The sequence below is a fragment of the Heliangelus exortis genome, chromosome Z (genome assembly GCF_036169615.1).
Source record: "Heliangelus exortis chromosome Z, bHelExo1.hap1, whole genome shotgun sequence".
NCBI classification, from domain to species: domain Eukaryota; kingdom Metazoa; phylum Chordata; class Aves; order Apodiformes; family Trochilidae; genus Heliangelus; species Heliangelus exortis.
In genome coordinates, this window is record NC_092454.1 from 38,724,921 (window position 1) to 38,752,128 (window position 27,208).

Consider the following 27,208-nt stretch of genomic DNA (forward strand, 5'->3'; position numbering starts at 1 on the left):
AAGAGATGTTTATGCAAACATGCCTCTAATTCAGACTTACTAGCCTTTTCAAAGTCAGGCTGTTCTTCCTCAGTTAAAGAAAAGACCAAGTTAAACAGCATCTTGAGTTGTATGAAAACTGAATCCAAGGGTTAAGGAAGCCCAGAGTGATTAAATCTGGAATGGCAGCTTGACCCCATTTGTCTACAAGTGTAGGTATGACTGAGCCTACCTTCTGGTAAGTAAGTGTTCAGTGACATTGTTTCTCTGTGAGTTATTAAAATTTATAACCAATAAAATATTAATTTTACAAATACTATGAAGCCTCAAAGTTCACTCTGCCTTCTTAGATAGTGGGTGTAGGTGTATTTATTGTCCTGAATAGAAGGAAGCCCTGAATGTTTTGAACCAATCTTAGTATCAGAATCACGGAATGTTTTAGGTTGTAAGAGACTTCCAAGATCACCCAGTCCAATCTTTGACCGACACCATAAGCTATCTACTAAACCATTAGGGTTACTAAACCATGTCCCAAAGGATCAGGTCCAAACGCCTTTTGAATACCTCCAGGGATTGTGACTCCATCACTGTCCTGGTCAGGCCATTCCAATGCCTGACAGTCCCCTCAGTGAAAGAATGTTTCCTAACATCCAGACTAAACCTCCCTGGTGCAGCTTATATCCATTTCCTCTGGTCCTGTCACAGTTCTCTAAAGAGAAGAGGCTGTTTCCCTCCTTGCTCCACCCTCCCTTAAGGTGGTTGAAGAGAGCTCTAAGGTCTCCTCTCAGCCTCCTCTTCTCCAGACAAAACACCCCCAGCTCCCTCAGCTGCTCCTCACAGGGCTTGTGCTCCAGGCCCTTCGTGAGCTTTGTTGCCCTTCTCTGGACACTCTCCAGCACTTCTGTGTCCCTCCTGTAGTGAGGGGCCCAGAACTGAACACAGGACTCAAGATGTGGCCTCACCAGAGCTGAGCACAGAGGGATGATCACCTCCCTATCCCTGCTGACCACTGAGTTCCTATCACATGCCAGGATGCCATTGGCCTTGGCCACCTGCACACACTGCTGACTCATATTAAGTCAAATATCAGCCAATACCCCCAGGTCGCTTTCCAGCTTACAGCTTCCTACATTTTATCTGTACTGGTCAACAAGTTATTCTTAAATATTTTTCTTTAAGTTAATAAAAATGTGGTGGCATCTGTTCAAAAGTGAGCTGTATAGTCCTCTGTTCTTTCTGAAATGCCAGATTTAAATCTTTTCACTCTAACTGAGCAATATTGTTAAGCAATTGTAGATATTCATTCTACATACACGGTGGCATCAATAAAAACAATGCTAAGAAATAACCATGGGATAGTTACCAAATTTGAATACATAGTCACAGTGATTCACAAATGGCTGTATTTACACTTTCAAATGTACGTACCCTCTTTGAAAGGAAGGGCCCATGAATAGAGGTAGAAATAAAACACACTGGCTGGCTTTTGCATCATTGGAGATTGATACTCTAATTGATATATATGTGAATAGTTGTCATGGCTTGTACCTTTTGCTATATACATCATTCTTTTACATTTTTATGGTACATCTAAATGGCTAAAAGAAATAAAAATGCATATGTGTGTTTGGACAGCTGGTACTGTACTACATAAGTGAATTACTTCTGCTTTTAAAATTTAATTAGCTTTTTTTTCTGTGATAGACATAACAGTTTTTCCTCAGATATGTGATTTGTCCACATATCAGTAGTAAGTAAGTAAAAAAGGGCTGTCTTTGAAATGTAAAGTCCAAAAACTTCTTGTTCAATAGAATATGACAGCAGAGGAAAAAAAGTCTTTTTTGTCTTTCAGTGCTTGGCTGAGTACTCATTGTTATGCAATTTTGACAATTATAAAAAAATCATGCCAACCAAGCTGGAGTTTGCACTGCAAACTTTAATGAGGTCTCTATTCTTCTCAGTATTAGAAGCAAACTGGAAAAAAAGCAATAATCTAGTGAGGGCTGAGGATATGGAGAAGACACTGTTGTAGTTGCCACTGCTATAGCTACATTTCAGAACTCCACAATTCATTTTTGTTGCTGTTCAAGTTGAAAGCATTTTGTTAACTCCCAGTGCTATTGTGGCAATGTTTTCTGACTTTAAAATAAATAAAGAAATAAATAAAAATTCCTACTTGCTTTAATTGTGTTACCTCCCCAGACTCATCTTGAGCAGAACTGCTTATCTAGTTCTACCTGCATTTCAATCTGAGTGAAAAGTGTGTCCTGTTATGCAACTGTTGCTTATATTTTTTTATATCAAAAACTTCACTTCAGATCAAGGCTACAATCACTGCCAGGAAAAATGAGAACCAGATATTGCATGGCTGATTCTGGGAGCTGAAGTTCAGAGACTCGATCTCTGTGTGCCAGCTACATAAGTATTCACAATTTCATGCTGGGCATGGGACAGAATGGGAGACGGATGGGACACATGACATGACTGTAACAGAGGATATCTCTGGGGCTTTAAAAGCTTCTGGTTTAGGGACACTACTCCAGGTGATAATATATGATACAGAAAAGACCCAATTGGACCCAGTGAGTATTTAAGTTTACAAACCTATCAGTGACAAATGAACTCTCACCTTTTACTTTTAATAAAAGTGCATTTAGAATGGTAATTTTTGAGAGAAAAACTGAATGTGGAGCTTCACGGTGATATTTTTAGGGAGCTTTTGCAGAGAAAAGCTGAACATCAGTAAAGTTTTCTGTATTAACAGTGGCAAGTGTAGGCAATACTACTAAGGTTTCTCGTGCACAAAAGATTAAGGATGGCAGGAGCTACCCAGTAGCAAGGAAAAGGATGCTAAATAGTAGAGTATCTATAGATTCCTTCTTATTATAGCATTTGGCACACAATTATGAGCAGCGGGAAGGATGAGGTAGCTTACCATTAACCTTGTGCAAAACAACAATTTCTCTACCTTCTGTGCATCCTCCCTGAAATAGCTGTACTACAGTCAATAAAGATGGCTGCAGTTTTCTCTCCAGTTGATTCATGCACAATGACTAAGCCAGTCATTTTGAATTCCTTAACGAGGTACTTTAGTTTTTAAGATAGATTTATTAGGTGGGTGTCACTTACTAGCAATGACCTAGGATGTGGGCAATTAGTAGACATTTGTAGCAACACCATCAGAGCTGCCGCTCCCTCTCTACCCAACCTGAAGGCATTGGTGATGCAAAATCTTTGTGGTTGCTAAGCAGAATTTCACTGACAGAAAGATTAAAAGCGGCTTCGAATTCACACTGTAGTTATAAAGACAATATTTACATCCTGTGGAGAAGCGGTGATTATTTTCACTGGAAGAAATTATACAGGAGAAAATCTTACTTTAAATATATGGGAATTACATTTACCCATGAATGAATAACATAGTTGAGACCTGCATTCATAACAGAAAAACAGTAGGCAAATCTGCCTTGCAAAACAGAAAAAAAAAATTACTTTCAAGACAGGAGAAATTTAGAAAAAAAATATTACTGACAAATGTGAGAAAGGAAAACACAATATTTAAATTAAAAAATAACAGTACCTTGTCAAGCAAAGGAAGCATTTCCATCCACATCTGGAAAAAATATTTGTCTTGGAGATTCCTTTTGATAATATTTTTGTTCAACCAGCAAGGTAAAAATCATTTAGGAAAAGCTGAAGAAATATCTTGCTCTAAAGCCCCAGGAACATGTTCAGGGGAGAATTTGGTTATCATAATTACCCTCAGAAAGATGTCTTAGTACTTTAGTTAAAAAGCTAAGAATCTTTTCTGAGCTACATGTATTTTCTTATGCATGCATATATCACTTTGTTGTTATTTTTTTTTTTAATATAACCTGTTTTGAATTTCTTTTTTTGTGCAGTTTGTTTTTTGGAGGGTTTTTTGCTGTTGGTTTTTTTTTTTTTTTTTTGGTCATTTGCTACTCTTCCCTTTCCAGCACATTAATACTGGCTGTCAGACAGAGAAGAGAATGTGTTAAATAAGGTTCATTTGACCCTAGGGGTAGTTTGTTGTCTAAAAGTGAGGTGTGAAATGTTTCCTAGAGCTCTGCTTCTCTGCCCATTTCTTGTATATTTGAGATAGAGGAATACTGGGGCACAGCCTTAAGAAAGCCCAAATAAGTGATCAGGGCATGCATTATCTGAGGCATCAACCTGATCTCAGTCCCTACTTTTCTGTCCTGTCTCTCAGCTTATGAAAATGAAAACAAGGCACCAAATGTTATCCAAATTAGTCCTCTAAACTCCTGGAGTACCAGAGTTATGAATTGTATGTCTACGTAGAAGGACATGAAGACACTCATTCAAAAAGACCTTAATGTGACCAGGAGTTGTGTTTATTCTTGCCTGCTGCTTGTAGTTGGTAAAAAAATGTGGGGTATAGCAGCTACATGCTGTCTGGAAGGACCTCATAAAGATCACCTTGGATGTGACTACAGTGGTGGGACTGTACACATTATCAAAGTCTGAACATTAATGAACATTGTACTTTGTACTTGAACAGAGACTGTTTGATCAATTCACTCCTCTAAGGTTATCTAAATCTGTCAAAGTACAAGGCTAATCAAGAATATATTTCACTGTCATTATAATTTCATTCACATTTGCTATATTTTTCCCCCTGGATTTCTGACACTTTGAAAAAAAAATTAAAATACTTAAAGTTGTTCAGCCAATCTCACTTGTGACCTGTGTTTCATTTCCATCACCACTTTTCACTGTGGTAAATATATACCATGGGAAATGAACATGTTCTTGAGCCATGCTCTTGTCAGTGGACAAAATTTTTTTTGCTGTATTGTTTTAGCAAAACTTATGCATCATTAATATTATTAAACAGTACATAAAGCTAAAAACACAACTTTGACTCATGGGTCATATCTGGCTTTTTTGGCTGCCTGGGCACATATATTCAACTTGCCACCATTCCATACCCCTGGGTCCCCTTCTGATGGACTGCTCTCCAGCCTCTTGTCCTCTGTCTACAAATTTATTTTTTTTTTCTTATAACCAGGATTACCCCATCTCAAATGGAGAATCTGGAACTTGCTCTTGTCAAAATTCATACAGATTATGATTCCCGAGCCCTGGACATTGGTCTGATGTGGCTGCATTTACTATAGATTTTTCAGTCTGACCTGCTTTACTGACTGGCTTTTTCAGCCAATTGCTCATTCAGTGTTCAATTAATGAACATGTGTGTTGAACTTTTTTGCCCAGAAGTATACTGTGAGAGACAGTATAAAAAGCTTTTCTAAACTAAAACAAATTTTAAAACCTACATCTCCTGGCTTGCCTTGTTCAGCTAAATAGGTGACATGGTCATGAAAGGAAATAAAGTTGGTTAAGCAGGATATTGTGAATCTCCATGTGAATTTATGATGGCTATGACCAATGACTACGTTGTCTCTAAAGTGGTTTCCAGTAACTTCCCCATAATTTTACTAGTCACTGGTAATAGATAGCCTAATATAATACATATTCAAATAAAATAACTCTATATCTTTATAGCCTAATATAATACATATTCAAAATAAAATAGTTCTATATCTGTATTAAAATACATATTTTTATATCCTCAGTATTGAAATATGGCTGCTCTAGGTCTTTCAGAAAGTGGTTGTGACATTTTTATTAAGATGTAATATAAATAAGTGCATTTGTTCCTACATAGCTTTTTAATAGCCATTTGCAATTTCTGTAAAGATCCCATTTTTCACAGGAGTAATTCGGACTAAGCATTATAAATATATTTGTAGTTTATCTCAAGCTAGAAAAAATTGTTTGAGCCCTTTCTCAAATCTTTGATTTTCTTGAGACTTTCTGTTTCAGTGAAAGAAAGCCTCTGGTGGTTATAACTCATTTCTTTAAGACAGACCATAGATGTTGTTTCTTAAAAATTATAGGCTATTTTTATCTTGGTTTTGTGAAACTTGCAGGTCATACTTTTTAAAGATTGTTCTTTATCATATTTATCCTACATTGTGGATTTTAGAGCATTTCTTCCTCATCTATTGGATCATTCTTCAAAAAGTGTATAACTCTTAAGCTTCTTTTCATAGAAGTACTTCTGCATGGAATATATATTTTATTCAAAGTAAGATTTTTGCAAAAATAATGCTTAACTAAATGATTACTTGATTATTTAGATACAAGTGCAAAACAGTTTACAATAGACTGCTTATGCTCATCCACTGACAGCATCCACTGTCAATGAACTATTGCCAAAGATTCTTTGAAAAAGGCAATAAAAAATATCTTACAGAAACATACATTACTGTATGTATGTTTTACATACTTACTCTGCCATTCAGCTCCTAATAAACTTTCTGGTTTTGAAAATCTCTCACCTCTCTCAAATTCAATATTTGAATATCTCTCACCTGGGCCTTTTCCTGACACCATGTGAATGAAATGTGGCCCATGTTTGGACCATCATTAACATAAACCTGTCAGTCCATCACTAGCCTATAGTCTGATTTCATGCAGTGATGTTTTTAGCCACCATTTTTCACTTGTTCTCTTTTTCAGATCAATCTGTTCCCTTGGGGCCAGGTTCTGCTGATTTATATTTTGGAGCCAATGCAGTTACTATTACTGTTCTGTATAAATATGCTGTGGTATTTTTGTTTGGTTTGGGGCTTGGTTCGGTTATGCTTTTTTAGTGAAAATATACATTGTTCCTTTTGCCATTTTTGGAATAAGAAAGAAAGCTAAGAAGACTATTTTTTAATAAAGAAGGGAGAAAAAGCAAATGGCTGTACCCACTAATGCTCAAATTCTATTGTAGGATCTTACTCAAGTTGAAAGGCCCATTACTTCATAAAGATTCCCTTAAAGCCAGGCTCTGACAGTAGTCATTAATTCTAATTTCTTTCTGAACTCTGTCATTAAGGTTGGAGATTGCAATAAGCCATTCAGGACCAAGTAAGCAACTGACACTGCAGAATGCAATGGTGTTGTATCAGACTGACACCAAACTGAGTTAACACCAGCTGTCTTTTTTTGGAAGCTATATATATAAATGTCTAAAGCTTTCTCTTGATGGATTGGTGTAACATCAACCCCAGTTACACAATCCTATCTCAGATAAATGAAGAGTATCTCTGGATTTTCTCCCTCAGATTCAGTCTTCTGTATTGGTTTATTGCCAGATAGCTCAGTGTAAAGACTGGGCACACATTCCTAGTGATAAAGGTGTTCATTTACACTTCATCTAAGCATCCTGTTATCAAGGATTAATTTTGTTTGCAATTACCATTACCATTTCCCTTTGGTCTGTTGTTCTGGCCAAGAAAAGCTCAAATTGTTTGGCTGAAACAATGCTCTTCCTCCTATTCTTTTCTTGGTCACTGCCCAATGTGAATTTCATGCCACAATCTGCGCATAAAAAAAACCCAAAACAGTGAATTAGCAGAGACTCAGATATTTTTTTTGCATGAAATGCTTATCATCCAGTACTGTGAGGAGTGATCAATTTGCCTCATTCCCTAACAATATTGATGGAAAGTGATTGTACAAATGCACTAAAGGTATTATTTAAAAATTTTCGAAAAAACCTTAAGTCTTTGTTCTGGTATATATGGATAGAAGGTTATGTCTATAAACAGAGTTGTCCTCAGTCATTTTTCAGCTCATGCAGACAGTTCAGTTAAGTTGTTAACGTGTCACTTCAGCTTATCCTGTCAAACAGGGCTGATAAATGGTCAATCAGTAGAGTGGATGGTTAGGTTTAAGTAGAAACAAATTATATTATATTCATGACAGTACAGCCTTCAAAAGATGTAAAAAAATATATATTCATACACAGTATATGCTTTGATTTCATTGTTTTTGTTCCTTTTATGAGTTCTGGACTCACAAATTACCATGTGTTAAGCTTGGTGTTTATCTAATTGAGAGTTTTACACTGAGCATGTCCAGCAAGATAGGAGGCTTACCACTTGATACTGAGTTCAAGTACATCAGAAGCTGAAATTTCTTGTGTGAAATTTCTTGCCAATCTAGCAAGAAATAATGTATCTAATTAACATAAGTAACCTACAGTGCACATTAATTACCTTTTTCAAGTTTCCCATACTGTGTATGAAATTATAACCTCCTTCTATATGGGGGTGTACAGGATTCATTCATTTATGCATCTAAAATACTTTGGGTACTCACAAATCAGCATTATGTCTTGGAGCACTGAGTTTAGTATTTGGATCTCCATGGTGTATGAAAAATGCTTGCAATCATATATATGCTGGCAGCTTCTTATTCACAATTCATTTGAACATATAGCTACTTTAGATATGTAATATTTGAGGAACACAAGCACAGAAATGTGTTTCTGAGAAAACACATTTGGCAAATACAAGAGGCATTGATTTTATATTAAATATATATGTTGAGTTTATATGCATGCTGACACAGTTTTGTGTTAATATTGTCATGAGCTTAAAAGAGACACATTCTTATGTCATCATATTTAATAGCACTCAGTAATAGGCTCTTGATCTGAGGCTCTAGAAACAGGAGATGATAAAGCAGTAGTGAAAAACTAACCTGTCACAAGGATTGTCTCCATCCTTTCAAATCATTTGTATCTGATCAGCAGATATCAGCTCTCAGTATTGCCAAAAGTGATACCGTGTGAACTGTTAACAGTGTTGGATTGCTCAAATGATGGTAGTAGGGCCTGATACCTAATGTGTGATTCAGGAACTTAAACAGGTCTTGAATCCTCCTCAAGGGAAGGGACAGCATAATAAAAATGCAAAAAATCCACTGGGTGACTGGCATCGGCTACAAGTGATCAAAATCACCTCTAATGCTTTTAGCACCTCTAACCACAATATCAATGAGTAATACAATTTAAGAAAACAAAGAGATGAACCTGAGCTTTTGACTTCAGAACAGAGCATTTAAAAATTCTCAACTTACTCCTGAAACAGAAAGCAGACTTTTAAAACTGTGCGTAAATAAATTATTTCCTAGATGTATCAAGGTAACAAGTAGAAGTAGAAGCTGTATCAGTAGAAGACAGATTTACTCAGAAGGCTAATTCTGTAGAAAACATGCCTTCAGTTCATTATAGGCTAAATGGGAATCACACAGGTTCAAAAAAGCTTATGTATGAAATTAGGTAAATGTTTTAAAATCCTGAGAGATAACTGGTAATCTTCTGAGTTTTAATTTCTCATTATATTATTAATGCTTTGTTCTTAGGTTCATTGCTTGTTTAAAATACCGTTACATTGGAACCTCTAAAATGAATTTTTCTGACTGAAATTTGTGCATTCAAATTTTATTGTAACTTTAGCCAAAAAGGTAGATTTTACTGGATTTATTTTAATCTTTCATGCTGTTGCCACTTTTTTTGCTGCTTGTGTTCTGATTTTTGTATGCTGATTCAGGTTGACAGTTAAATTTCAGATACTTACAGCCACCCAGGCAAGGAATTTCCACTTTGTATGTCACTGAAGACTAACCATAAGACAGTAGATTCAGAAAGAAAGGTTATTTTTCTAGATAACACTTATTAGCTTATTAACAGAATAAGAAAAAAGCTTGATTCTCATCTCTGAGCTTTCTGGGCTTGCAATTAGAAGAAATGCAAATAAAATGGTATGGGGGAAAAAAAAAAAAAGCAAACTAAACCAAAACCAAAACAAAAAAAACACACACACATATAAAAAAACCAACAAAACAAAACCCAAAACCAAAACAGAAAAGCATTGAAAAAAGATGGAATTTTAAATTCTTTTTTTTCCTGCAGTTCTTCATAGCCCTTTTCAAGGGTTATATAAAGTACCAAGTTTAATTATTCCCAGCATGCTAGTACAAACCCTCCTCCTACTTTCTGTTGGATAGGATGTGGCTTTGCCTGCTATTTTATATTTCACAAATCTCTTGCCTTTCTAAAATCATCTTCTGTGGAAGAATAGTAGGGAATAGTAGAAAAAGACTTTTGTTGGTAGCTTTCTAGGCAGACCTGTATACCTAAGTTGCCATAGATTTGCACCTACAAGTAAGATTGTCCCCAGCATCTCACAGAAGAATTTCTTGTGGTAGTTGCTACTAGTTGTGCTAAACTCTGTAGTTTGTCCATCTGAAGAAGGATACAGCTCCCATATAGCTAAAGCAACTGATAACCTTACCTGTGAATCAAGAAGCTCAAAGATGTCTCTGTTAATGGAGTGTGTTTTAAAGAAACAACTCAACCTAAGGCTCCATCTAGAGATTAATTGAAATGTAATCCAGAAAGATTAGATGGAAAAATATGATTAAGTAAGAGATTTTCTTAGGAGGTCTCCGGGAGGTCCTCTTTATTCCTTTTAATCAACATCATCCCTAAAATAAAAATTAATCCTCACTTTACCAGCTGCTTTCTGTCCTGTAGGTAGCTTATCCTTCTCACCTTTCTTCTGAATACACATGTCAAAAAAAGCTCAAAGTCTCCTGAGATTTCTCTAATGGCCTAGCTAATTTCAACGGAGGTAATTTGGAACCATACGGTTATTTATTTGCTTAAATCTGTAAAGAAAGAAGCTGCTTTTTTGTTTGCCTCAGAATGGTTAAACTGAGCAATGTCCTTTTCCAAAAAAAATAAAATTTAAAAATTTTGCTAAACATTGAAAACTAAGAAGAATCACTGTCTGAATTTAAATTGTAACCTTCTTCTAAACTGGGTAGTTCAGATAGGAATGGCTCAGGCACATGATTCTTTTTCTACCCACACTGAATGGCTGACAAAGGCACCCTGCACACAGGGTCAGTCAGAAAATTAGTACAGAAGTCTTTACTTTTGCCTTCTGAAGTGAATTCATATGTAAAATCCATGTTGCTCAAACCAAATTGCTACCCTCCTGCACCCAGTGTATTTTGACACACTAAACATGATATATAGTGAAATTATGATGTCCTGGTATGTGAGAAAACTTTTCTAGCCTAAGAAATGAGACAGTTTGGCTCTGAGATGGAAATCCAATTTTAGACTTTGCTGGAGCATGTTAAGCAATTTACAAAAGAGATGTGCCTTCAAATCCCTAAGGCAACAAGAAATACTTACCCTGCAAGCATGCAACAATCATTTGCCAATAAATTGGGTAAAAGGGAGTGTCATAGTCCCTATTTCCTTCCTGATTCTGCATTCAAGTCTATAAACATTTGACTCTCCTTAAGGAGAAATCGTTGTTTGGCTCGAAAACAGTTTCCTTATAATAATATAATTTCTCTTAAAGATTAATACCACCACTAATACTAGTATAGATTTGATTATATTCACAGCTTTATTCTTTCTCCAGGCCTTACTTGTCTTCATCTACTATAGAAATATCACTGCAAAGAGAATTTTTCAGGTGTCTGTACAGAAATGATTTTCAGTCAGGTAGGGGATGAAGGTCTTCAAGCTCTGGGTGCCATTTTCAGAAGTAGTTCAGAAAGCTCAGGATTTAAATTACATCAACTTTATAAAAGAGTTAAGTCTGTCTACTCAAATTCTGAAAAGTGTTTTTTGACACCAGCAGCCAAAACTAGTGTGTGGCACCAAACCAAAAGCTACTTAGTACTACCAGCTCTTCATTAACTCGTGCCCACTGAAATGACAGGCAAGTCTCCCACAGGCTCTCAAAAGCTCTATGTCACTTTTAAAAGTGAGACTCCTAAGATTATTTATTGAGAGGCTTTTAACCTCTACTACAAATTTGTTTTGTCTGCTCACTTAACTAATGAAAAATGAAGCAGCCACAATAATATTATTTAATAAATTAATGGAATTCAGTGTATTCTGTATTGGCTGGTGTCCACAGTAAACATTAAGGTGAAAGGAATTCTTTTGAAGAATAAGAAGATATCAACGATTAAAAAGCAAATATGGGTATTTGGTTTGAGTTATGCATAGCTGATTTTCCAGCTGTCAGAAGTTTCTTAGTGTATGTGTTTGCCTACAGACCAAATGTCTTTATCAGCAGAAACATTCATACCTCCCATTGCACTATGTGATCTCGGGAGACCTATGGAACTGAAATACCTTCAGTCATTACATGTTTCAGCTACCTAGCAATTAGGATGTTTTTCTTGATTAAGTCTGTAACTTCTCCCCAAACACATACAAATGAAGTTCTGTTCTAGAAAAGTTATTGGAGAAAGTTGTTTTCAATAAAAAATTATTCTAGAAAAGTTGATTGGTTCACATTTGTTTTTACGTTTCTATAAAGAAAAAGCTTAACTATGTATTAGGTTTGAAAAAGAAACCCTTTTAAGTATTTAAGGTCAACAAAAACATAATTAGCAAATGTAGTATGATCATTACTTCAAGATCCCTAATCAATTCTTCATGTAAGTCTGTGTAACAGGTACTCCCTTCCAGGTGATTGGTGAAAATTGTCTTCACAACACTGGGCATTTAAGTCTTTGTTGCTCACTATATGTTATTTTCCTTGACAATTTTAATTCAAAACAAATAATACTTGGAATCTGAAGGAATTTTGTTGGCAGGTTGCATTATGAGCCTCTCTAATACATTTTGAATACTAAAGCACAGCAGGTATAGCCTTGTAAATCTGACCTCTTCGAATAGCTTTTTATTTTTCCTATGACTGCTTGTGGCCTATATGTCAAAAAAATTCTTTTGAATATATTTACCAAGAACTGCTTCTATAATATTTTCACATGTGAAGAGCTGAACTGTTACTCTGTAGTTACTTGCTAATGAACAACAAAGGAACTGGAATTTGTATACATTTTTGAAGGGCTTGAAAAGAAATGCAGGAAAAATCTCAGTATGCTATGCAACATACTTGCATTGATTGACCAGCATACAGAGGAGGTGAGCAAGTGTGAGTCATTGGCACAATGGTGAAGAGGCGGTCAGATGATCCCAGCAGTGGAAGTCATCCACTTCCAAAATTTTACCTGGTATACTGAGTCAGAGTAGCTGTCATGCAGTAACTCTGACAGAGTAACTGTCAGGCAGTAACAAAGAAAATTGGGAGAGTCTCCCTTTTTTTGTTTGCTTGTTTGTTTGTTGAAAAAGGAGTTTAAAAGAAACTATTAATGAATTTGACTTCTACAAGAGAGAAAGAGGAAATATATTTCTATATATGTTCTTATAAAATCCATGAGAACTTTCAGGAAAGGAAGTGGCAAGCAAAATTCAAGCTTAAGATAGGTACTTTAGGTGTGGGGAAGACAGCAGAAAGACAAGAAAGAAAGCAAGCAACAGGGCTGAATTTGTCTATCTGCCTGTAGGCACTTTGATGGAACAAAAGATTCAAATGCACCATGACCCTAAACATACAACCCAATCCTCTTTGAAGAAAACCAGGTGGTCAAAAGTTAAGAACTTTTGAAATACCCACTACCATACCATAATTTAGTTGCATACACTCTGGCAAGAGGAACAGTGAAGGTCTATAATAAAAGAAAATCCTGATTGTAATCACTCTTATGTATTTCTTTATAAACTCAGTGTCTGTGTTCCTTTTGAGAATATACTTAGGTGCATTACTTACACAAAGGATTCTAAGATCATGTCTTCCCACATAATCAAATTTTGCTCAAGTAAGTGTATCATTGTGATCCAGGGTCATCTCCTTTTTCCTAAATAGAGTGGAGATGAGTGATTCCTGTTGAGCAATCCTTGCACTTGGGACAAACTAAATTAAAAGTTTGCAAATGCAAAATGCTCAAGGTTAAACTAACAGGCAAGAGCTCCTGGAAACCTTACACTACCACATGACCATTTTGAATAGAAAAAATAACTGACCTGGCTTCCTGTTAGTTCTTTTTCCCTTTGTAGATCCCTTCTCTGATGCTGAGTCTTTTAAGTGAAATCCTGCTGAAGCAACATATGTGGCATAAAAGCAAGTGATGGTACAAACACAAAAGATACAGAAAATTGAGAAGTTCAGAATCAGGGAAAAGCTGAGACATAAACCAGCTAAAACACCCCTTTACTGTGTTTTGCTTTGGGTTTTTTTAGTGATTAATGAGGCTCTGAACTTTATGACTGCTTTTTGCGGGGGTTTTTCTCTGAGATAATAGAAATTCTTTTTGCAGAGCTGACCGGTGTGACTTACACTCTCAAATCTAGTGACTGAATTTGAATTTGACAAGAGGAAGAGAAAAATTTAAATAGTCAAAACCTAACAGTGTTAGCAGCAGCCATGTTTGAGAAACCCTTAAGCAAAGAGCCTGCTGTTACACATAATAGCCCTAACATTTTATTGGAAAAGGAGCACAAGTCACTTGAAGCAAGGAGATTCATATTTTTTTCCAGACATGTCTTTTTTTTGCCTGCTGTTTAAAGACTGAACTGTATAAAACAGGATTGACATTATGTAATTACTTACCTCTTACACTGTGCTAACTCAATTTGCTTTTCATTCCCAGGTATTTAAAAGACCATTATTTTCCCATCAGACTTTACTGTCTGCCAATTAAAGCTTTAGATCGATGATGTGGAGAGAGAACTTTGTTATAAAAGGTTTCAGGTACACATATTGAAAACATCTGCTTTGAATTGCTTTTCTTTCTTTTTTTTTTAATGCTTATGATTTTTACCAGTTATAACAATTTTCCAATTAACTATATTAAATAGTGCTTTTCCAGCATATTTTTGCAAAGGTTAACATTTGTTTCTGAAAGCCAGATTTGCTTAGCAATAATTGCTAATAGAGTAAGAGGAAAAACTCCAAATATTGCATAATTTTATGTTTCTTTTGACTTTTTTGCTCTAACATCTAAAGCTACACTGAAGAAGGTGTTAACACAGGCTGCAGTTATGGCATATATCCCTAGCATTTTGTTTTCCTCTTACCTAGTAAAGTAATTCCCACTGGGACCAATATTACAGTTTTGCTCAGATCTTCTGAGTCACATGATCAAAAATCATTAGTGTCCAAGGGAACATGAGGTAAGGCTAGTTAATAATAAAACATATAACCACCTGAACTGGAAATACTAATGCTATCTATAGTTATTCACTGTCATCTCCAGTAATAAGAGCTATGTTAGTAAGGTCTGTCTCTTGTACAGTAATTTGAATTTTGGTAATTTTCTTTTTCTCTGTGTAGTTATGGGAAATGTCTGCACTTTTGAGGTGCAGAAGATCACAGTAATTGCATTATGCATGAGAACTGTGCAAAGGGGCAGATGATAAACACTTTTTCCCCCTCAGAAAGCTCATTTGTAGACAGAAGAAAATTGGATAAAAAGGGCAGAACAGAGTATACCATACCATTAAAAAAAAAAACAACCAAAAAAAAAAAAAAAAAACAACCAAAAAAAACCCCAGCATTTGTAACAGAAATGCTATTTCTGACAATAGTAAAAAGACTGTAGCTCCATATTTAACAATACAGCAAACATATCTTACTACTTAACCTTGATAAATATGGCTGTTCTGCTGTACCCTTCATTTAACTTTTTAAGGCTAATTAAGTTCCCAGTCATAGCACCTCAAGTGGGAAATCCTTCACTTTTAGTTAGACAAGTAGATGTGTCTTGTCTAGGTACACGTCAGAATTAAAAATTCCAAGAAACATATTTTTCATTGTACTTTTCTTTCTGGATTCTTAAATTTCATCATCTATCCTGTATCATTAGGATATAAAAGATTTGCATCTAATAATTCTAGTGTTTTCAAGAACAATCAAAACTGACTGACGAAGTGTTGTATTTCATGGCCTAGAAAACCAGAATCTGCTAGCCATGTGTTTTTATGCTTTAGGAAGATGACTAACAAAGGATCTCAGTTTTGTGCCAAATTTATTTTATTTTGAGGGGTTTTTTTCAATCTAAGAAGTAGATGTTAAAGTTTTATATTTCATTTCTGAAAAATTTGTTGACTTTCTGGAAGGAGAAACCTGAGAAGCACACCGAACCTAATAACAGAAGAGTACAACAGTGGCAAAAAACTTTACAATAATACCACAGTTCTAAAGGTGGTGTCTTCTCTCCTTACAGCTTCTTCTCATTTATTTTAAAATGGTCATATGAAAGGCTTCTGACAAAGATGTATTATTTCACTACCATGGCAGGAAGCTGTATTCGTGATTCATTTGATATTGATTTTTCCTTTTATCCCATAGATGGTGATATGCTTTATCAACTGCTGAAAGGGATGAGGGGCTCTCAGTGTGTCTTGTGAAAATGTTCTGACATTGTTCATAGTACACCAGACATATTTCCTTAATTAACTAAATGTCCCCGAAGTTCTGTGTTGCAAGAACATTTTTCATTTCTTGATCTATATCACTGTTCGTGGCTTATAAGCTATTGCACTTTGTCTCAGATGTGACCACACCCCAGATACTGCTAGACATGGATTTAAAAACAGGTTCTCCTTTACCCTGTAGCTTTGACCAAACAGAGAAACAAGACCATCATCTGTTTTTACATCTAGGATAACGAAGCTGTATTCTGTTCAGTGTTGATGAAGTTAGAGAAGTTAGAAATTCATTAAAGTTTTGCCAGGTGAAGTCAGGTACTTCATGCAGATGGACATGAATACTACTGTAAGCAGACACTTTCATTTGGTGCATCTGATAATTGTATAAGGAAAGCTAACTCACTACTTCCCCTATATTCTGATGAGACCGGTAAAATTGTATTGGCTGGTTGCTCTTGAGAATAGGCACTTAGAGATATTTCCTTTTCTTCTCCAGCTTTTCTGTGTGACCAGACCACAAACTGCCAGAAAAAATGCCAAAGTGCTGGAGTGCCTATACCTTGTAGACACATGTAGGCAAGTCATACAAGTTATCTAATTCCTTTTTGAATCAAACTGTTCTCTAATATAGGTGTCTCAGCACCAAAACCAGGAATTTTAGTTCTTCTGAGTTTTTTGCTCTGGCCCTAATCTATCTCAGTGTTGGTGAATATCTTTTTCATATCACCAACAAGAATGAAGTTGTTATACTGATTACAGTTTCTCTCCACTCCATTCCATGCTTTCCTGAAGTATTTTCAAGGTCAGTGCCACAACCTTTCTCATATTTTAGGAGAAGGTAATGAATGCAATGGCTAAAAAAGCAGCACTGTATATTGGGTCGGTCTTGCTCACCCTCAGCTAAATATATCCTGCTTGCAACAGAACTGATCTTTAGTAAGTAATAACTTTTTTCATTATTTTTAAATCTTTTGACCTCTGCATCTATTATTCACATGCTGCACTTGGAAACTGAAGTCTGTGGTGGTGTTCAGAAGAGTGACTTAAAAGCACTCGCTTTTTCTGTCAAAAGCACAATCCACATCTTCAGGAGTGCAAAGAAGTGCTGACAGAGGTATTAAAGCAGAATTCTGGGCTTGTTGTTTTAGAAAGGTTTGATGTTCTGTTGTGCATTATTAATAAGCATGAGATGAGCAGTGATGCTTCTTGGTGGCTTACCGTGTAGGGTGGTAGGCAGTGTTCTCATTTGAGTTTAATATAAAATGCAGAACCCCATCCTCCTCCAGCTAGGTGTAGCACAAAACTCATGAGAAGTTCAAGATTCCCACCAAAATATTTCTGCTGTGGGTCGTTTCACCCCAGTGTTTCCAATATTTGGGGTTGGCTGACTGAAGGGAGGTGATACAAGCAGAGCAGAAGCACCCTTGCTGCCAATCAGAATCCATTTACTGATGCCTAAAATGCAGAGGTGATAGAGACATTTTGTTGTTTCTTTACATTAAAGTGGGAACCCCAAGGTCTCAGTTGGAACTATGTGTAGTTACACTGGCCTCCCTAACATATTCAAGGTGATTGGTGTCACTGGAATATAAATTGTCCCATTTTATTAAGCTCCCAATGAGACATGATAGAGTATAATCCAGAAAATCTAAAGTGTGCAGTCACAGTAGTTTATGGGAGAAAAACCTAAAGGTTTCAGTTCACATTTTGCTTGAAGTATTAAATTTAAGACTTTCATCAGATAATAGAAAAACCTTGAAAATATTTCATTTTCATATGATTTATTTAATGACCAAACTTAGTTAAAACCTTCTGCTTCGCTTCTTATTTGCAAGATGTAGGGGGTTACTCTTCTTGACAGCTCACATCAGTAATTACAGATTAATCTTTGGGTTCCTGTTTTTTCTGCTTTGCAAGAAACTGTAGAAAGCAATCCTTAAAGAAAAAAAAAAATTCCACCTTAGATTTATCTCTGCTTTTCTTGTGAGACACAAGTCTGTGTAAACCACAGCTTTACATAACAGGTCAGCCCTGTTCTCACTGGGCAGTCGTTCTCTTGCTCCAGAGAGCTGTAATGTATTGTGGTGGCACAGAGACTTAGGGAAGAGAATGAGGCCTCATAAGCTTAGGAGACCCACAAAGAGACAATCTAAAATATGCTTAAATCTTACTTTTCCCTCACCTCATCCCCTGTTTGTATGGAAGTTTAATTGACAACTTTCTCATGAAGCTTTCATGTGTTTATGGTGAGTTAACCAGAGCAAGTTTTTTTATTTATTCTGAGAAGACTCCAGAATAGCCTGGATTTTTCATTTATGATATTCATCAGCTCCTAGAATCCTGAAAAAAAGGTTGAGATGAGTCGGGTATATCAGTCTAAGGGAAGAAGAGAGATGGGCAAACAGCTGGCACGCTCATTCGAGTCAGAGTGGACGGCAAAGGAGGGACAATAGCATATACAATTAAATGGAGAATTATGCTTTGATTTGTGGCAGAAAGCACTGTGAGCCTTTTTTGCTGCCTTCATTGTAAAATAATTTATGTAAAAGGCAGGCATTTGGGATGTTTATTTACCCTATGCAGGCAAATAAATCTACTTTTAAACAACTAAACTATGTCATTCATGCTCAAACTATCAAGCCAAAAGTGAGTAGTACAGATTAGTGGGTTCAACCTGAAAGCAGCCATGAAAGTATTCCTACTTCTCAGAAAGTGGGTCACATTTGCTGACAATTTTAATCATGGTAAAAATATAAATAAATCGGGCAACCAATGAAGGTTGGAGCATAGCATGTTGCCTGAGACTGTTCAGTGCTTCACATCTTTGGATATGTGTCTAAACGCAGAATGAGTCACCTCTTTGTACAGAAGTACTGAAATTTATAATATATGGCATGTAGGGTGGAAAATAATGCGCTGTTTATGTCCAAAGTAATACTAATATTAGTAGTAGTTCTAGTGATCTGCAGGCATAAAAAATATATGCCTAATTGCACTGCTGTTTCAGGTGGCCACTCCCAGAAGAACTCAGTTAAATAATCTTCATAGAACTGCTGGCTGTGGTCACACTAGAGAAAGAATATGAATCTTGAGAAATAATCAGTAGTTCCACAGGCAATAGCCAATGACAAACAACTTGCTCCGTTTCTAAAATCCAGTAGCAGGAGACTGTCATAAAAGATACATGGCACATGAGGTCTGAAATCATGAAAACAGTGGTAATTATTCAGAAAATCAGGCATATCCTACCGAAAAATTTTGATAGTCTGATTAAGTGGACTGTAAAATTCTAAAGTACCTGACACTTCTGAATAGATTTATCCATAAATTTCTCTTTGTACATGCCGAGGAAATAAAGCATCCATTCTAGGGAAGATACTGTTTTATTGAAAGAGGTCTCTCACTCCTTGGAAGGTGAAAAAATGAAGTGGTGAGACAAAAAAATCACTCAGAACAAGTTACCTGCATGCTGCAAGTTTCTGCAGGGATAGTATCATAAGTTAAAAATCTGAGGTCACTACTTTCAGTTTGGTTCAAGAATACTATTTCCTACTATTTCCATGATTTTCTTCAAATTTTCTTTGGATAATCATCTAATCCTTAGTTCTTAAAACTCATTCAATGTTTTTTAAAGCCATTAGGGGTCATAGCATCAGAGGAAATCTGTCACCTTAATGTTAAGGTTCTCCAAAGATCTGTCTTTTCTGCACATAAAGGTATAGCCTCTCTTATAATTTCTAAAGCCTTTGAACTTAAAATGCACCACGGAGTGGACTAATACACCTTTAGAACATGCTCCTTCTCATTGATGGCTTCCCCTTCACCCAGTATCTTTTTTCACCAGGAAAAAAAAAATAAATAAAAGGAAAAGAGAACCAGAAAGCCCTGATACTGATTCCTTGTACTAATCCTTTTGCTCTGATTCTCCAACATATAGCAGCCCTGCTTAAAGAACCTGGATTCTTGATACATTTATATTGATTTTTCTATAATCCAGGAGGTAGCATCACCATTTTTGTCTCTTTAGCTTGAAAGTAGAATAGAACTTGCTTCATATTGTTGAAAGGTCCCCAGGGCTGCAGACCCTTAACTTTAGAGATCACAAGATTTCAGGATGCTGCAAGACTTTCTTTTCTGTCCTGTATCCACAAGGGAGGAAGGCCAGCATCCGAAAGGACATCTGCAAGGTGGATCAGAGCTTGCATGGCTGAAGAATATACAAAGCAAAAGAGAACAAGGTTCATCTCATTACATTCCCCAAGGACAATACCTACTTCCTAAAATGAAACAACAGAAGCACCTTCTTTGAAATTGTGCAGGGCCACAACATAGAAGCTGCTGCTCAATTTCCTATAGTTCTGGCAGTAAGACCAGGGGATGTGCCATATGCAGCCTTCAGGAGCAGAGTGATACAGTTACCTATCTCCTCTTTAATGGCACTCTTTTCCTTAGTTTCCTTTAGTTTTCAACTGTTTTGTAATTCAGGAATAAGTGAGAAGAGGACCTGACCCACAGTTAACATAATTTGGCACAGCTCCACTGACTACAGCAGCCCTGTACAAGTTCACACCAAATGAGGTTCTGAACCAGTACCATCTTGCCTGCATACTCACTCACTCACACACACACACACACACACACACACACATTCTTTTCATTCCCCCTTTGAAAAAATCAGAAAGAACAGCAAGAGAAAAAAAGTTTCTTTCTGTGGAGACAAGAGCAAGGTAGCAGGATAGGAGTGAAGCCCTTTGTGCCTTAACTCATTTTCACATCTTTGGTCTCTAAAGCAGTTGCCAGGTTGTCTTTGGTTTAGGCAAACCATTGTTACTAGAGCTGTCACCTGGAACAGATTTACCTACAACAGCTGAAGGACTCCCGGAGCTAATGAAGTGCATGGGGTGGCTCCAGCAGACCATGCCCTCAAGTATTTGTAGTTTCTGTGAAGAACTGTAGTAGCCAATCAGTTACCGTTTTGAGTTTGAATATCTGTCTCTCAGGAGGGTGTTTTTGTTGAGACTTTTCAGTTTGGTTTGTTTGACTTCTTTTTTTTTTTCTTCTTTTTTTGTAACTTTAGTGCAATAACCTGTTTCTGTACAACAGTTTTATAGTTTAATTTCTTTCTAAATTACTGGGATGAATTGTTTACATTCCTCTTTTCCACACTTAATCCTGTGACTTAGCCTGTTGTACGATGCTGTAAATTGTTGAGCAAATTAGACTGATGAGAGGAATAATGCTGTGTTCCATAGCATTCTTGGTATCACATTTCTTTCTCTCCTGATCTTAAAAATGTTTATCTTACTAAAGTTTTCTTTTCTGTTGAAGGTCATCAGGCAGAAACCAACACAGGCAACACCTTTTCATGAATGTACAAACTGGACCATTTCATTCTCGTTGCAGGAAGGTTGGACTAGATTTCTTTTAAAGGTCCCTTCCAACCCAGACTGTTGTGTGATTCAGCCCTCATTTTGTGCTGAAAAATTAAAAAAGAAAACTAAGTGCACGACGATCCTTTTATTCAGATTGTCTGTTAGTTCAGGCTATTAAGACAGCTCATAAAACAGCTTCCTCGTCAAAAGGCAGGCTGCAATGTATGGATATCAAAACTTTCTTAGAATTAAAAACTATGTCATGTCATTAAATTTTTGTAAGAACTTTTGTTTGTAAGACACACCACTTTATTCTAGAACTGAGTTCTTACTAAAAATGAGGACTTCATTTTACTGCCTGAGATTTCTCTGTCCATATTCAGTCTGCCCTGATTCCTGTACAGGCAGAACACCCCCAGTAGGGCATAGTGGGTGATTTATTAGGCTGGTACTCAAGTGATAATTCTTGATTTGAGAGCCAGTGCATTTGTAATTGTGAACCAGTTAGATACTAATTCCTGCATCAGAAAGGTCTGTAATACTTGGCAGCAATCTATTGATTTCTTTCTGACTCATGCAGAACTAATTTTCAATTACACAAATTAGAGAGGGAGAAATGGGAAAAAGAACTCTTAAATCTTGCTCGTTTCTTTTGGCCATGTCTTTGATCCATGTTTTTTATCTGAGAGGGAAGTGCTGTGTCTAATAGGGAAATGTAACATATTATGAAACACTGAGACTTAAAAAATCTTGTTAGGCAATCACTACTTCAGCAGAATGAAATGCTGTTACAACAGGAGGAAAATTATACACTAATTATTTATCCAGTCAAGAAAAATTATGCCCTATAACATCAAAGGCCTCTATTTATGAAATAAGAGAGGGCAATTCCTGGTCTTTTAGCAAGCCAGGGAATTTTTATTAATCTGAAATGTAGCAGGCCATGAGTTTGGGACTTCATTTAAGATTATAATCCCACAGCATTGCATGAAGCCTGCGTGACTGGTTCTAGGAACAGTCACATAAAAAATAGCTGTGCAATGTTTATGAAGATTTGAATTAGTTATTATAAGTAATTAACTCATCCTGTTTCTTATTATCCTTCAAATAATGTTTTCCTAATTATTGGAAAAATATTTTCTTAGGCTGACTATTACTAGCTCATGTGTTTGTTTGTTTTCTGTACTTCTCCTAATCTTCAATATTTCTCCTTATTTTCATAAACTTTGGAACTCTCCCCCCAATATTTCCCCTTGCCTTAGTTTGTTTTTTTGAAAATTCCTCAATTGTTGTATCTGACAGGAAAGCATTCAGATCAATGTGGCTGAGATGCTGGCTATTTTTAAAATCTTTTTTTTTTTTTTTTTTTTTTTTAATAATATATAGGATTAACAGCCTTCTCTCTCTACCAGGCTTATTGAATCCTGGAAATTAAGTTCTTTCTGTCTTACCACTGGCACAAACTCCAAAGGAATGAATAGGCAGAGTCAGTAGGGAAGAACTGGTAAAAATCTGAATAAACTCTTATTTCAACAACTGCTTTATGGAAATGGCTGGGACATGAGAAAATGTTTTTGCAAGGAAAAGTCACCTGGAAATTAGATAACTTGGAAGAACACTTCCAGCAAAAAACCCTGGGAATGTATAATGGTGAGGTGAGGGGAATTCTTTCCAAGTACAGAAAACCCACAAAGGCTCCCAAGGAAAAAGTAAATTAGCAAGAGGCACCGTGTTTAATGCATTGGCTGTCTTATAAAAGTGCTTTCTTCTTTTATCTTGCTCTCCCTTGTTTTGTTTTTGACAGATAGCCTGTGTAAAGCTTGTGGTGCTCAGTGTTTGTATTGTGTTGGGCAGAACATAAACTGCATGTCCTTGCAAGCGTAACCTGCAACCAGGATGCAATTCTAGCCAAGGTGGAAGCCTAGGAAAAAGAAAAAAAATAGTAGTTCCAGGCTATTAGCTACTCTATCAGAGAGCCACAGTGAGAGCTTACCCCTAAAAATTCTACTGTCCATGTCAAAAAAGGGTGGATGATACTCCTTTAGTGTAACAGGTGTGCAGCAGGGAGGGTTGAGACAGATCTGCCACATGACATCTAAAAAAAATGTAAAAAAAAAAAAACCTTTTAGTTCTCACTGTAATTGTTAAAAGATGATATTTCACAAGATGGAAAAGGAAAGCAACGTTTTCTTTTCATAATTTCCACAAAAGAAGTATTATTATTACATTATGGGGCCGTAGTAGGCATCCTACATGAAGACAGTATCAAGAGAAGACGTTGTTTCATTACTTCGTTCCTGCAGCAGTCTTCCTCCCTTCCTTAGTGAAATGGAATAGTCTATTCCTTGATCACTTCTTCCATGTAATCCTGTTAATGCAGTCTGTTAATACTACTTTTGCAACAGCGCAGGTGTAACTGTTAATAAGTAGGGTAGTGGGAAGAATACTGTTCTGCTCCTACAAATCTTAATTTATTTACGACAATATGTGTGATATTCAATCCAGAATAAAACCAGATGCAACTGGTGAGTTGAAACATTTTTGTTCTTCACTTCCTTAACAACATGAGGTATTCCAGTTAAGAATAAATGGGGAAATATTAATTATGCTAAACCAAATCTTTCCTAGAGACAACTTGACTTGGAAATTTACTGAAGGTTAATTTCTTCTTCTGTGTTAAAAATTGGCTGATTAAATTTGTAAGTAGACAGTTGGGAAGTATAACATTTTTTTAACTGCAACAGATGCAAATATAAGAATATCTCCAGATGATCTGATTGTTTTTCAAAAGATGGGACAAAGATTTTAAATAAAAATATGCAAATGTGAAAATCCATAGTGATGATTAAAAAAATTAACAAATTCAGAATTCTTTAAAAAGGGAACATCAGAAGTCCTTTCAGACTGAAATCACTTTTATTATTTATTGTTATTGCTTGTTGTTGCCTATGTTTCTTGTTGTTTCACCTTGTAGGAGTTCTATTGTGCCTAATGAACAAGGGAAGGTATTGTAAGGAAAGTGATTAAGGTAAATTATTCTATTGAGTGGCTCTTACTTAATGTTTCAGCAAATGCAAGTTAGATTCTCTTTTTTTCTGTACTGCTCTAATTCTACTTGGGTGTGTTGAATTTACATAGTGCAACTCCCATTTACTTACTGCAACTCAGAAACAAAACCTCTACCAACAGAAACACGTTGCCCCATCCCTTCTTTCTGTCAGCCAGTAAGCTTGATAATTTCCTGGTTTAAAAGGAAAAAAAGAAAAAGAAGCCAACTCCCATTTTAAAGAAGGCTACTGCTACTGAATCATGCTCATTAGCAAACAAACAAACAAAAACCAAACCAAACCAAAACAAAAAACTCCATAAATTATGCTTATATATTCTTCCCTCTCAACTTTTCTTTGAGCATTAGAGATAGCTATTTTGTCACAAAGCTTTTAGCTCTAAAACATTTAACATCAAAGACTGCATTAATTTGTGGTTTATCAGGACTGCAAATATACAATATATTTCAGTAACAAAAATGGTTTGTTTTTTCTTTTTTTTTTTTTTTTGGTCATGTGGTTTATTCACCAAAGTACTATTAACTAAAGAATTTGATTGTAGTAGTCAAACCAGCTAAAATTTTCCTGATGATATATTGAGTAAGGTAGTCAGAAAACAAGTATTTTTTTTATATATACACACATATATAATCAAGCATATTTAGTTGTAACTAAACAAATAGATTCACAGAGATTCCAGGAATGACATGCATTCAACAAAATAGGAATGCTGAGAGCCGGGGTTGAAAATAAGCACTTCGTCTATGATGAAAAGAATTTTACTTATTGATGTGCAAAATAACATTCCCTACTTCTGTTATACCATTCCCAGAACTTTGTTCATGGTCCTCACTCTTTAGTGCTTGAAATTCTGTGCTTCCTGAAAGTCCCTTGGGTTTTCTGTAATTAAATGTACATGTTCAGATGACTCACTGTATCTATTTCTCTGGTTTGTACTGGGCTACCTTTTGTGCTTAATTTTCAGTATTAGATGAAATAACATGTCCAGAACTAAATTTCCAGAAAAAATATCTATTCTGACATTGGCTTGTGTCAGTAAGTCATACAAGTATAAAAAGACATGCTGAGGATGTAATATTTGGGGAAGAAATTGGGATAAGATCAATTAAAGTAACTAAAATTTAAACCATATTGCAGGTTTGCATTTTCAAATATGAAGGGGAGTTAGCTTATAACAGGGCTGTGGTTAGGCAATCAGATGTCTTAGTCTGACAAACGAGGTATTAATCTATCTGATAAAGGTAAAGAATTATTTTATTTTATATGTGGTTTCCACAGCAGAATACTTACCATTCAAAACATATCTTTGTTACACATCATTTTCAGATGTCTTCCTTATCAGGGGGAATAGTTGGAAAATAATGTCTTTTGAAGTTTGCAAAAGCCATTATTTACCACCTTGCATATCTTAACATGGTCTTTAAGTCATTTTTAAGTCACATCTTTATAACTTTTAATGTAAAATGCCATCTTTCAGTACAGTATCCCGAGAGGTAATTTTTAAGGAAGCTGTTAACAGTGGTTACAAAAGCAAATCAAATTCCTTTGTGAAAGGTGCACACAGGATACAAATTTAATAGACTTTTCACATATGCCACCATATGTACTGATTTCTGGCTTTGAAGTGCATTTTTGTTCCTACTAAGGCTCATTTTAACATGTTTTTTTCCTACAGAATGTCAAAAATGGCACTACTTATTCCTGTTGGGTGTTTATTAAGTTTGCATTCTTTCAATTTCCACAGAAATGGAAGAGTATAAAATGCAAATACTCAGGTTTTTCAATGGTGTCCTCACTAAATTGTATGATATTCCACTTAAAATATCACTTAGTGATTTTTCTATCATATTTTAATTGTATTTTTTCCTAGCAGTGTATAACTTACTGATTTTCAGAATTAAGGATATAGATGGTTTGATTCTTCTCTGTTATCTTACGTATTTCCAAAAGAAGAAAGCCTCATAAAATCTCTGGGTATTTCACAATTTGCAAACAGCTATTGCATGAAGTGGAATACTGAAAAAAATTCTTGAGAGGTGGGACAAAACAAGAAGGTTCTGACCCAGTTGTTACTTTCTTTGAAGCATCATTCTTCTTAGGTCTAACAACTCTATTTTGCATGTATCCACAAATTGACCAAATATCTAAATCCTTTTCATTCATAGTGCACTGTAATATTTCACAACTAGCACCAATCTCACATGATAATTCTGTTTCCTCTATCTGTACATCCAAGCACTGGTGCAACTTTTCCTCCCTTTATCAGAACAAGTGCTTGAGAAGCTGTTCAGAAAATAAACAGTTGTAGAAGAGGAGGTAAATAGGATTATACATGAAGCCTCTGGTTACACAGAGACTGGCTTCAGGCTCTGTTTAGTGACTATTGAATAATGAATACTGAAATTGCTGAGTGTCAGCTGCTTCTGTCTGGAGACTTGAACTGTGCAATGGGCTTAATTTTCCTTGTTAATTTTTCATGGCATCGAATTTTGGGTTTTGATGTTACTGGAAGTATAGGAAACTGAGTACTGTCTGGCAAAACTCAGGTAGGAGAGGAGGAGAGGGAAGATGCAAAGACACTGTATGTGCTGCAG

General features: G+C 35.9%; 1 protein-coding gene and 1 long non-coding RNA gene across 2 annotated transcripts in view; one reads left to right on the top strand and one right to left on the bottom strand.

The window, feature by feature from the left end:
* RORB (RAR related orphan receptor B) overlaps window positions 1-27,208 on the top strand; it is a 131,036-nt gene that overhangs the window by 59,447 nt on the left and 44,381 nt on the right. The window lies entirely within an intron of this gene.
* LOC139789622 (uncharacterized) overlaps window positions 24,705-27,208 on the bottom strand; it is a 51,702-nt gene continuing 49,198 nt past the window's right edge. Inside the window, exon 5 of the long non-coding RNA XR_011723205.1 lies at window positions 24,705-24,787. This is a non-coding gene — a long non-coding RNA (uncharacterized lncRNA). The remainder of the gene's footprint in view (window positions 24,788-27,208) is intronic.